Source organism: Helicoverpa armigera, chromosome 3, assembly GCF_030705265.1.
Source record: "Helicoverpa armigera isolate CAAS_96S chromosome 3, ASM3070526v1, whole genome shotgun sequence".
Lineage (NCBI taxonomy): Eukaryota > Metazoa > Arthropoda > Insecta > Lepidoptera > Noctuidae > Helicoverpa > Helicoverpa armigera.
Genome location: NC_087122.1, coordinates 8,205,716 through 8,219,237, shown reverse-complemented (window position 1 = coordinate 8,219,237; position 13,522 = coordinate 8,205,716).

Genomic DNA, 13,522 nt, shown 5'->3' with positions numbered 1-13,522 from the left:
CACTTCATCTTTCACTGTTAAACCATAACCTCCTGCTATAGGAAAATATATCCAAGTTAAGTACTACATACTATATTATGTACTCCATTATATACTACACCAAGGAAATTTATGTGTTACTTTGAGTAATGAACAACTATTTAGCTTTCTCAATAAATACGCCTGAGAAGCTGGGATGTAAATTGCATCTTCCTTACGACGAGGATATATCGCCTAAGAGACATTTCAACTGAATTATAGATCTGTGGCTTGGCCTGTATGTCTTCCTGTAATTTATTGAGTAACTCTCAAAGATTACGAGGATTATTTGAGAAGATATTTAGTGAGAAAATAAACAGACCTTTGATGTTAACAATTTGTCTGTCATCTGCTCCGAATAGAAGTAGCTGAATGATCATAAACATTTTCTATGTGTACGCTAAAAATAACTTTCTAGCCTCGTTCACGTCAGAAAAACTTGTAAAAGAGAATAATCCCCAGCAGCGGCGCTAAATCCTCTTTCAATTTTATTAGTTTCATTTTAAGAAACTCGAGTGTGAAAAGAAAGTAAGTGTAAAATCGCTTCTTCAAACAAGTTTGACGCAAAACTAAGGAAGGATTACGAACCTTCAGTAAAAATTCTGTAGGGAAATGGCAGCGTTCGCTTCCGTCGTTATTAATATCATCTGAGAAGTATGCCTCCCCCGGGAAACATTACAGTAACGGCCATATAAAAGACAAATGAGCCAAGAATACGATCGTGAAAAGCCTGTAATTTTTAAAATATATTTTCTTAAAGCCGCTTTACTTCCATTTTTTATTCATTATTATACTCTTTAACTGTAATATCTTTTGTTTAAAAACATAATAAAAACGTTTTACTCCATCTTATCTTAATCGCAGTGTCTACAGACGAGTCGCCCTATATCTTTGCTATTCAAAAACGGTTTTATTCAAAAAAGTGTGCTTATCGCCCGCCCCAAATGATTTGAAAGTATGATTGATGATACATAGAAATGAGAAAGCTTCTTATACTTTACTGCTATTTAAAAGTATGATACCCACCATCGGTTTTTTGGGATAATTTAGATTTTAATACAGCTATCAAAATGAACTGCGTTTTATTTTCTGAAAAGTTATTTGATGCTGTTCCAGATAATCTTTATCGCGTCGTTATTGTAGAGACAAGCCAATCTCTGCTAGATTTAAGCCATTAAACTTTAGAGTGTATTAAATCTGATTAATGTTTGCAATTTATCATAATGTAGTGGCTTTTCTCAGTGTTTTTAAGACTTTTATGAAATAAGTACTCCCTTAAGTTTTTTAGGAGCAATTTCTTATAAAAATGTTAAACATTTTAGATAAGTCAACATTTGATAAAACTTTGCTATTTTTTATTATTTTTACTACACAATATAAGTGTATTTATAATAATTCCAAAAATACTCTCACTTACTGAACTACAGAAATATTCTACACGTGCCGTCACTTAATGAAGCCTAAAGCGTATCTATTATTAAAAATAGAGTATATAAGTATTAGGTAATTAGTTGTATTGTACGTACAATTAGTGTAGAAGTACTGATACGTACTTTTAAGAATTTGATTTGTACTTTGTAATTCAGTCTGAATATATTATTGATATTCATACTTCAAGAATAACCTATTTTAGGAAAACCTATTGAAATATTATTTTTGGAAAAATGAAATGAAATTAAGGTACGATCAATTTGAGAAATAGTCAGATCTACCGAATACTACAGATGGATCAGAAAATAATAACATTCTAATAAATGATACCAGTCTCAACTACCAAGAATATCTATGTAAATAGGTAGGTACATATAAAATGAAATTCCAAAGAAGTATGTACGTCATAAATCCATCCAGATTCGCATTTATTTCATATTGTAAAATTATTCGTGGACAACAAAGATCGCGTATAAATAACTAGTGCTGAGATTCAAGATTCTTCATCTCGGTGACCTGAAAAGGGAAAATATATTAGGCACAACATATTCTTGTCTAGATTTTTTTGGGAAAATTTCTAGTTATACGATATTTTTAGGACACTTTGGATAGGTATTATTAGAAGTGTATGAATATTAAAGTAATAGCCTTTTGTTGTAAAATAAAACTTTAAGTAGGTACCTAATTTATTTCGAAGTAGGTATGTAGTTAGCACCACTTAAAACAATCCCAATGTTAATCTATACTAATATTATAAAGCTGAAGAGTTTGTTTGTTTGAACGCCCTAATCTCAGGAACTACTGGTCCGATTTGATTTCTTTCAGTGTTAGATAGCCCATTTATCGAGGAAGGCTATAGAAAACTTTTTATACCGGTACGGGAAGTAGTTCTCACGGGATGCGGGTGAAACCGCTGGCAGAAGCTAGTCATGTAATACTCAGCAAAAAGTACTAGGTTCATGAACTTCAATGTAATGATTTTGGAATAAAAGTGACTGCAACAAATGAAAATCAAACAAAAGGGGCTTGTTTAAAAACTCTTCAGCTGTCCCTACGTTCTAATTGGACGGCTACTTTACAATTGCATGGGTGAGAAAAAGGCAACAAGGCTAGCCATGATAAATGTATACAAAATGTAGGTATCTTTCGCTTACAATATTATATTCAAAAGTATTTAAGAGTTTTTCAAGAATTGCTAAGTACAATATTTTATTTCCTGCGTAAGAGATATATGACTACTTGGGGCTGCGGGATTGTTCGAAAGTGTTACCACGGCCATGGTACATAAAAGGCCTACGACGGAACACGACGGTTTTTAGTCAGTAAGAGTCTGATACACACAGTCAGTCACAGCGAGATCAGCGCGTCATTTGATAACTTTTGAAGTCTTAAAAAAAAAGATATAACTATTTCATGTAGGTATATCGGGTGTGCCGTTCATAATCACATTAAATTCTATCACATGTACTTCATGATATTCTATAGCGAATTGTAAAAAAAATAACATAATCCATCCAGTGGTTTAACCACAGGACTCATTTTTCGTTTTCATAATTTACAACATCATGTGTAAAGCAGAGATAAAGTTAGGAGTATCGAATGTTTTGATCAGTTGACAGCTGTCAGTTTTCAAGGGAGAATTTCAGCTGTTTGTAATGACTGACTTCTATATGGTGTTCTAATTTTCGCACATTTTTATTCTATTTACTTTGTTTGAAAAATGCATTTTTTTATTTTTACGTATTTTCCTTTTTTCTTTGTGTTAATCGACATATATTAACCAGTATATTAACGCATTTCATTTAATGTGATTATGAACGACACACCCGATATAAAAACTATCTGGTTCATTCCCTAGGTTATACATGTATGTCTTTTGCAAGAAGTAATTAGTTATATTCTACATTACGTAAAACTTTCATCCACGATTTTAGTACCAAGTGTATAGCTGTATGCAAGTCCAGGATTGGACGAGTGTCCGTAACTAAATGGTAAATAATCCGTTTCGCTCATTCAACGCTTCGAAGTGGAATTTATACTACCTTTGTACGAAGTAGATTAAAGTTCTATGCGTTTACTGGTACTGGTAGTATAAGTAGTGTTATTTAATTTGAAGTATACACGCGACGAAGCTTGATTATGGAAATGTCAATTTTGGAATCAACATAGGGTAATGTTGTGAAGAAATATGACAGTGTTCAAATTTAAGCATTTCGCAGAATTAAGCTTATCTTAACTTGTAACTGGTAAGTATTTGCAAGATGTACTAGACTAGTTATTTTTGTTATCCTGGGTCACGGCTGTAAGCAAATGTCTCATGACGCTGTTGTACAGAAACCGTCGGGACCAACGTTTTTTAATGGAAACTTTTGGCACAACGAAACCGTCCCAGAGCACTATCTCTTTTAAATTGGAATATATTTTTCTTGGCGAGACTTTACAGTGGCGTGCAAATAGAAAGAACATCCACCGACTTTCTAAGATTTGAGACATTCGCCCCACAGCTATTTGTACAGTGTCACAGAATCAGAAAAATGGTACAACCTTGCATTTTTCATGCACGAAATACACGTTGAACGGCTTTGTGTCATCGAATCCGAACACGCTCATGTGTAAATGCCCATCTCGGCACTTTTATGCACGTGTGGTTATTTATTCTTTACCTTTTGTCACGTCATCAGAATTTTACGTTCGATGAACCGCGACTTTATTTGCAAGCCGTGTAATGTAATTTGGGAATGCCGAAAATAAACAGGCACATTTTTTATACAGTGCTTGTGAATCTTATAAATAGCGAACGACTTTTTTAATTAAAAAGTTTTGAAGGCAAAAATAAATAAAATTGGGCTCGGGAATCAACGGCTTCACCCAATAAAACATTGAGTCTATTTTGCCAATAAAGTTCAAACAAAACACATTTTATTCTGCAGCTTTTGACTTCACACTAATTAGTAAAAATGTTGTACAAAAAATAAATTTTATGGAGATTGATGTTGATTGATTAACGGTTTTTATATTTTTGTGTGGTACATGCGGCTTTTATTAGCCGTCATAAAATATACACAATTTATTTTGCAACATTTGTTTATGCACATTCGTTGTAGTATTTATTTATTTAGCTCATCCAACCATCACAAGTATCATATTTTTAATAGCGCACCAGAAGTTTAAAAATAAAAATCTTTAAACATACTTTGAACCAGTTTCACACTTATTTCATATGAATAGAATAGAATAGAATATTTTTATTTTGCAAATATGAAAGATTGGACTATTCAATATAAGTACTCCAAACGTAGGTACACAATTTTGGGTCTAAAAAACTTTCGAATAAAAAAGGTTATTGTCGTTGTGACCCCAACTGCAAAATCAATTCCAAAGAAATCGCTTTACAACAAATCAAGTGATCTACATGAAAGAATCTCCCAAATCCATTTAAGCACCAAAACAACATTAACTTCTAATTTAGTTCTCATCGTGGGCCAAACAAAAGGTATTACACCTTGTTTTTGTATAAATATCAATTTAGATTACACACAGAACAAGCGAGAATGTTCGCAATGGCCCCTGGCTACCAGAACCGAGTATTAAGAAGAAATATGTAGTACGTGTGTACGTGAACTGAAATACAAATGTAAGTGAAAGTTACTGTAAAGGCTGCCACAATTATACGACTAGTGTTTGGCTCCCACTATAATGTGTTCCGGTATTTTATTCACAGGAAATTGTTGCTGTTTTTCGATTTTGAAGACGAAGAATGAAGTAAATGTTATTACTTCTTAAGGTTGTTTGTGAATGTATACCAGGAAAAGCCAGTTTTCGGAAAGCGTCATGACCTTTTCGTGATTGTCGTCTTTAATTTCCTCGGCCATATCACACTTCCAAACGTAGGTGTTCTATACAAAAGATGCAGTATCTTAAAATAATCAATTCTATTTTCCTAAAGGTATGAGTAAAGTAAACAGATACATAATATTTCATACTAATACTACAGCGGCTAAGTCTAGATTGTATCTATATTTCATGACAATAGAGACGGTTTAACCACAGCCAATGAATCAATCAGTATGAGAGCTATACCCCCTCCCCCCACCTCAGCTTGTTTGATTAGCATACACCAGTGAGGATGGTAATCTTGTGAGCCAGCTTAAACAGCTACTGCGGTTTTAATAGACCATTCGGACTGTTCTGATACTTGGTTTAATCAGGCTTCTTAAATACATGACTTGTAATGCAATTAAACCGAGGCGTCTTTTGTTTTGGCGCAGTTGCGTTTAATTTTTGTTAGGAAATAAGAACTAAAAGATATAGGAAGATGTTTGTTTTTTACAACAAAAAATAATATGTAATTCGTTAATGAAACACATGAGTAATATTTTTTTTGTCGTAAGGCAAAAACAGCAAAAAATTTATTAATTAATACACATTTGAAATTTTATAAAAACTTATTTGAAAGACAGAATTTGAAGACGGGATAATAAATAAGTTGTTGTGCGTAAGTACCTACAGAGTTGAAAAGTTCAGTTACAAATTACTTTTTATTTAATATTGAACTTGCGAAACTTAAAAATTAATATAATTTGACGTAACATTAAAATCCACTTTGTGTTTGAAATTGGCTTGATATTATAAAAATTAAAGCTTTTACTCGCCAGGCATGAAACTGTGCCGATATTTTTGTTTTAAAATGCCACAGAATTTTTGTACCAAGCGTTGACAACCTCTGCTTACAGTATGGCCGACAAAAATGTCCAACACAATTTTTCAATAAATTCGGTTAAAGATTAAAATCATTTTTACCGGGACCACCTTTGTTACAAAGGGATTTTTGTGGAAATATACCAATATTTATTTTATAGAAGGCCGATCACTTTTTAACTTTATAATATAATTGCTATTTTGTATCAAGCAAAGTTCTCACTGATGTTAATATATACTAACTGGCTGTCATTTTTTAAAAAGGGGTTTCTTGCAGCCATTTTTTCTGTTATATTAACTTACATAATAAAATATAAAGTAATGTAGCATAAAAACTTACATTAACTTCTCTTCGCCGAAAAAAAATTGAGTATCTTTTTCATCGACAGCCAATAAGATGTCATTAAATTCAACGTCACCAAATAAAGTAAGTCACTTATTATGATTTAATGTGTTAAAATAGTTTCTAAGCAACTTGATTGATAGTCTTCTATTAAATAAAAAATTGATTTGAAAAACTTACTTGAAATCACAAAAGTACCTAATTGAGTATTTAGCCGAAAATATTCCAATTTAGTTTTTGTAGAAAAAATATTACTATAGTCTCTCTCACAATAGCTAATTAATGTTACGATACCTCTACACAACCGTTTTTAATTTCTCTTTACTAAAAGCTTTACTAACTTTTATAAGTATTATTTCGAGACTGCAGAAAAGGTATATTATGATCAGCTGAAAAAGTACTTAAATACGATTTTCTTTTATTTATTTTTTCTTTGCATTAATCACGAATATGAAATTTTATATACATGATATATAGCAAGGTTAATTTGATTTTTTTAAAATCTGCGAATACAAGGAACTTTTACAGGAAATATATTTTCTTACGGATTCAATTTCAATAACCTTCTAATGAGTGTTAATGAAAGCGACTGGAGCTAATTAACAGGAATCCCTTTTAGGAATATTTGATTATATTTTTATCTTAATATAAGTTAATAACGCGGAAATTTAATAAAAGTAAGTACTAGATTTAATAAAGCCAATCTTTATACGAGTTCTCTTAAATGTTTGGTACAAAAGATTTTTTGGAAACCGACTATGGACACGTGTTATCTTATAAAGATTACTTTTTAAACACTTTCCCTATTAGCCGATTTCAATGGAAATACTAAGAGTAACTTATTGTAGTAGTAACACTTGTATAAAACCAGGCAAGTAAATTTTATTTATTCTAACTTGCGTTTTATACTTTTTTTTGTAAGTATGGCTTAGAAACCGTTGATCGAGGGTGAAGGAATACATTGCGAGGCACCCAACTTTTATGCGAAAATACTCATAGGGCAAGGTCAAAAGGCCAATAAAGACAAAGATGATTTTAATGGGTTGCTATGTCTTAGTACAGTAAATACAAAAGCTAGTAATACTTACACGTATCCATAGAGACAAGAAGCTTATCCGCCTCCTACGCATAAAGTGATAACCCGCTTAACCTAGATCGGTCGTACAAATTGGACGGACTGGATCGGCCGACAAAGCATTTTGTTTGTATGTAGTGCGACTAGTAAACCCTTCATGTGGGTGTCGGAGATCGTTGCTTGGTTACAGTGAAAACCTTTGGTTACTATCGGGTACTATGGGTACTACCCTTGTTTAGTGTAGATTATTTTAATATAGTGCAGGATTAACTGCGTAGGAGTTGCCCTTCGCCTTGCTTTGTTATTTAGTTACTCAATAATGATTTTATTTATTTTCATTTTTATCTTGCTTTTGTTTATAATATGTTCCAATAATCAAGGGGCATGTAAGGTTCAAAATGGCCAACAGTAACATTAACTAATATGTCTAGTACCAACTTTAACAATAGCATGATAAACACTGTCCTCTTTACACTATCTATTCAGTTAATTCTCTCTAGTCTTTCATACCACAACATAAGAGACTCGTATAAAATCCCGCAGCCTAAGCGTTTAAACCTGCAGGTAGTGTCCGGAGCTGCATACCCTAATTAATTAAAGGAAACCCCAGAGGGTACATAGCGTGTCCCGATCACAGGGCGGGCGTTGGCCAAACAATGGTTTAGCTGGCAAAGCTGTTGCGTCAGAAACGCCTCATCAGGTAGACTGCGACGGTGAAAGCCCAGCGCTCTGTCCAATCATTGTGAGGTCTGTGGCAGCCTGTCAAACCGATGCGTAACGGGAATAACAAATGAATACTGAGTTTCCATTTTCGAAATCAGATTATTGTTCTTTGATATTTTTTATTGATAAAATTAATTTAAATACGTAAGATCCGAATGGGTACAATTTACGTAGCTTTGAGAAGTGAGACGCTGATGTTTGCGATTTCCTGTAAATTCATGATTTTTCGAAGATTTAACTGGTAATAACACTGAATAAATCACTCAATTATTTTCGATAAAGCTTCTCCCACAGTTTATTGTTCCAGGAACAAGGCTACTAAAATTGTTTTTTAATCCTGGTTACACAGAAACTAATTTCGTTATTTCTAATGAAATTTCTGTTTTCTCAGGAAAGTATTAATTTTGTAGTTGTTCAAAGACAAACAGTAGTCCCCGATAGACTTTTATTTCCAAACAGAATTAGCCTAAGTTTGTGTTTTAAATATTTATGAAAATTCTAGTCGTCAAGGTTATTTAATACTTGAGGTTAGCCCTTATTTTCAAAAATGAACTTAGATTTATACATTTCAGCTTCTTAGGTAATTCGTTAAATTAAGTTTCAAGATTAATTTAGTAGTACAACATCTTGTACAGAAATTAAATGCTTAGGTACCTATCGTGTAGGCACTACAGTGGCAATAGATAGTTTGTGCCTTCTTATTCTACACCAAAAAGTTTTCTAATATTTGAAATAGTAAGTGGGACATTGTGTTCTCGAATTTATTAATACGAACCTTAATTAATTTTCAAATAGAGTATGTCATGTGGAGAAAACTATTGTTTGACTACGTGGTGGCACGATTACCGAACCTTTTGAACAAAAACCTTTCCCCGACCGATAAAAAGGGTTTCAGAAGGAAAGTTACGAATTCAAATGACGGCTATTATATTGTGTTCACCATATTTGTATAAGAGCTTTAGTTTTAAATAAAAGTTTCGCTTTTACCCTATTAATATATACCTCGATTAAGGCAGTATAATAAATATCAAACCTTAATAAAGAATTATTAATACAAAGTAAAATGATATTGAATAAATAATATCCATGAAATTTTATATCTGCAAAACTCAATACCTATGAAATACTGAAGGGTGATAAATTATTGAAAATTTCACGATACTGGAAGGACAGAATATTTGAGTAAAGTTGATGAGTGCTACATTTCTGCTTATTTATTGCGCAAAACAATATTAATAAAGTTAATGTCATGACGTAAAGTATGAATAAGGGCTTTGGTACCGAAATTATGTATAGGTACTCGACCAATTTTTGTACTTATAGCTTCTCTGATAGCAACTGCCAAAATGTTTTGCCCATAATTACATTATCACATTTAGAAAGATTTTAGAAGCTATAGCCAAAAGTTGATGATATTTTTGCCGTAGGTTCTGCTACTTATGCAAAATGACGACGGTATAGTTCGATATGTAAAGTCGATTACCTAAACCAACCTGTTAACTACATGTATACTATAGGGTATATCAAACGATTACCTTATATTGTTATGTAAGCACCCACAAACAAAACACGACGGTGTAACAAAATCCTGCCGTCAGCAATATGTAGGCTAGTCATCACAGGGTTTGACTCAAGTCATTTGCATCACAACACCACATCAAGGGTGCATTCATTAATCACGTGACGCAGACGTTCGCTTGTTTACACGCGAACACCCTCAACCTGTCGAAAACTAGTCAGTAGGCCGCTATTGTATCGAAATTGTATTATTTTATGACGGCTACTAGAACTGTGGAGTGATTGGTTGAATTTGATCCTTATGCCATTGATGCTGAGTGTGATTTTGTTTGAGATATCTAGCTGGGAAGATTAGAGTATTAAAGGAGAAGAAAAACAGAACCTATTTGGCTTGATAAACAAGTTAAAGTTTTCAGTTTAACGTTTAATTGTTATAAATTTTCAATCTTTGATTCGAACATACGCTTTTGTATATAGATAGACCTATCATATTCAATCAAAGTTTATTGAAACAATAAACCCAAAAGTTTGATATAACATTCATAATGTTTCTCACACGTCCTAAAAATAACTAACACAAAAGGTTAAGATTGGATTCGACCAAAATAGTACATGAAATCAGAGCCACAATGAAAGATACTTTATAGCTTTAAGAGAGATTAAGTAAAATGCGAAGGTCGATCACATAACGGTGTATAACGTATATTTATAAGAGGATCTCACCGACCGTAACCTGTGGACCGGTGTGACTAATTTTGGGTAAGTGCCCACGTAGGCACGACTTACGATGTAGGGGTAAAGCACACGTAAGAGGCTTAAGTGAAAATCATAGTACAATTTTCCCACCGAGGTTTGTATGTAAAATTGTGGCTTTATCTCCCCAAAAATACCTCAGTACGACTTCATAATTTACAAACTTTTCTCGCAAAATAACTCTCTAAAATTTGTGTTGTCGGGCGAAAAGTTGAATGTGTCTATTAGTATATTTTTCTTTTACCATGAGCTCGTTTGCCCTTCGGCAAAATTCTACTAATTAAAGCCTTTGTTTCTTCGGAACTTTTTATTTCCTCTTTTTGATAATTAAGCAACAATGCGCGTCATGACAATTCCCGAGCGGCGGAAAAACAATTTGCTTTTACGTTAATACACCGGACCTTCTAGAGAAAAGAAAATATATCCATGTTGTTATTGCGAGTTACGCAATGCTCGGATGGGCAGGGAGATGATGATTAACATAATTGTTGCGACATTTTGTACACCAGTGAAAGGAAAACCGCCATAATGAAGAATCATAAAAACCATTTCAATACAAACACTAAATCACAGAACTGATTTCGCTTTCAAATGTTCCACTCATTTATTCGCCATATTCAAACGTGCAATCTGTCACGAATGCCTTTGTGGTAATATTTAACATTATTCTCGTGCGGCATATAGATGAATTATTGCTTTTCGCCAAAAAAGTTCGTAAACGTTTTTCAATAAAAAAATATTTTAATAGCCCTTTGAAAATGTCAATAATGGCTTCCGAGTATAACAATAGGGTTCCGTCCACCGACAGACAGCATTGTCATCGGCTCTCAATAGGTGCCCTGCCAGTGGAAAATGGCTCCTCGAATCATTTGCCTTTATGCATTGAAGAGTGACAAGTCTCTTTTTAAATATACGAAGTTATTGAAATCTCATCTGCGGATGTTTGAGCAATTACAATGCTGTTAACTGACTGGGATTAAAATATCCCAACGGTGTGACATCTGTATTATTTTCGATTGATCGTATTGTTTCTTTTTCCTTTGTAGTGCCGTAAAGTGAAATATTATTATCAGCCTTTGGCTGAGTGGCTTCTGTTTATCGGTTTTAATAAAGAACAATGCAATTAATACTAGTAGTTTTGCAATAATCCAATAAAAGAACACAGAACGTGGCAAATCTGTGCATGTGGTAAATGACTCTAATGCCATTGATGTATGTAAAACAAAAAGTTTTAGGTAAGTAAGTGATTTATTGATTGAATTTTCACCAGTACCTAACACTAAGCTAAATAAAATTTAAGCACACTCGAGCATAATTTATGCTTCAGCGCAGGTATATTTTACAGCATTTGGAATGGCAATGGACGACTGCGACTTCCAACCTATTAAAGCTTTTACCTTTAGTTTCTACTTTATCAATACCTAATGTACGTACCAGTAAGGAAATGTCTTGCTATGCAATTATTCCGATAGTTGAACATTATTTTGAATTTTCGAGAAGTCTTTTATTATAGCGGAGGAATTCCTGCGCATTAAAAAAATAAGGCGTCGAACTATTCTCGTAGGATTTGCATGCACTCTGAAGCGTAATTTCAAATGCTTTGCTCAGTGAAAGCATCCCCCGTAGACAACAATAAACTCACACAGCCAGTGCATCTGTGCCAGATAAAAGTTTTAATGACTCAGAGCATTCGAGTATGAAGGATGCGATTTGAACAGTTCTCCTCTCCCTCATCCAGATGACAGTAACGTCGCCGAAGAGCTAATCGATAAAACTTCTCGATTGAAAAAGTTTTATGTACCTCACCTATTAATCGATTTAAAATCTAAATGTGCCGTGAACTCTATCAATTACTAACTTTCAACTGTTTTGATCGTAGATTGTTATAATTAGAGTTGAAATCGTGAATTCGACGTTAAATGGAAAATAACTGTTTTTTCTGTCGGCGGAACATAATGGACCTGCAATTTTCTAGTGGATAATTTTGTATGCAGCGTAGTGAGAGTTTGCTTTACGTAATTAGTGCAAATGTATAATTTAAATGTGGTTGGTATTTATTTACATTCTAGTGTTGTTTGGGCAGTTTGTTTTGTACGTTGTGATGTTCAAACTGCATAGATAAATACAAATTAATGTGTGTAGGGCTAAACAAAAAAAAAGGTTTATAATCACTGAAGTAAATAATGTAGTGAGTTGAAATTCGGCCATTATATCCCAGTTTTGTACTCCGAGTATTTATTGAAATCATTAGTTACTCCCAATTGATTTTCACAACCATCGCGGGACGTTAAGCAAACGATACACTTGACGACACTCTCGACGATTTAAATAAGAAAATGTTAGACTACAAAAATAAAAGTAAAACTTCGTGTAAAGATTTTTGGTTCAGCTTTATTTTTGCAGCATAAAACCTAGCGCACATCCAACTATAAAGAGGCCACCGACGCGCACGAGCCAAATCTTTCCCAGCAAAAGATTTCCCAAAGTTAACAGGAAGCAAACAATATCGGCCTCCACCTTCTAAACTTTTGGGGAGTTTATATCAGTTCTATGTTCAAATAAAAAGAATGAACGATTTATCCTTACCTGTTAAATTGAAAAAGTTGCCGGGACCACTGTAAGGGCAGATTTACGTGCAACGGCTGCTGAGTAATATCAAAAAAGTTTATAGCGAACGGTTAACGTTTCCACCGGGCGACAGCGGCGGGCCCACTGGCAGATTTTAATAATTTGAAACGAATTGAAAAATATTGGGAGCTTAGATATCGGACTACCGGGACCGCTGTGTATATCAAACGTTTCGACTGCCGGGATATGAGCGGCCCGCCTTTGCCGGTGAAGGAATGATGCAACAATTTAAAATGAATCGACTATAAATTGCAGGGAAGTTAAAGTTGCATCGTCACTACTTTAGTTGGTGTATTGATTTCTTTAACTGATTTCTAAGCTTTAAGTAACTGCAC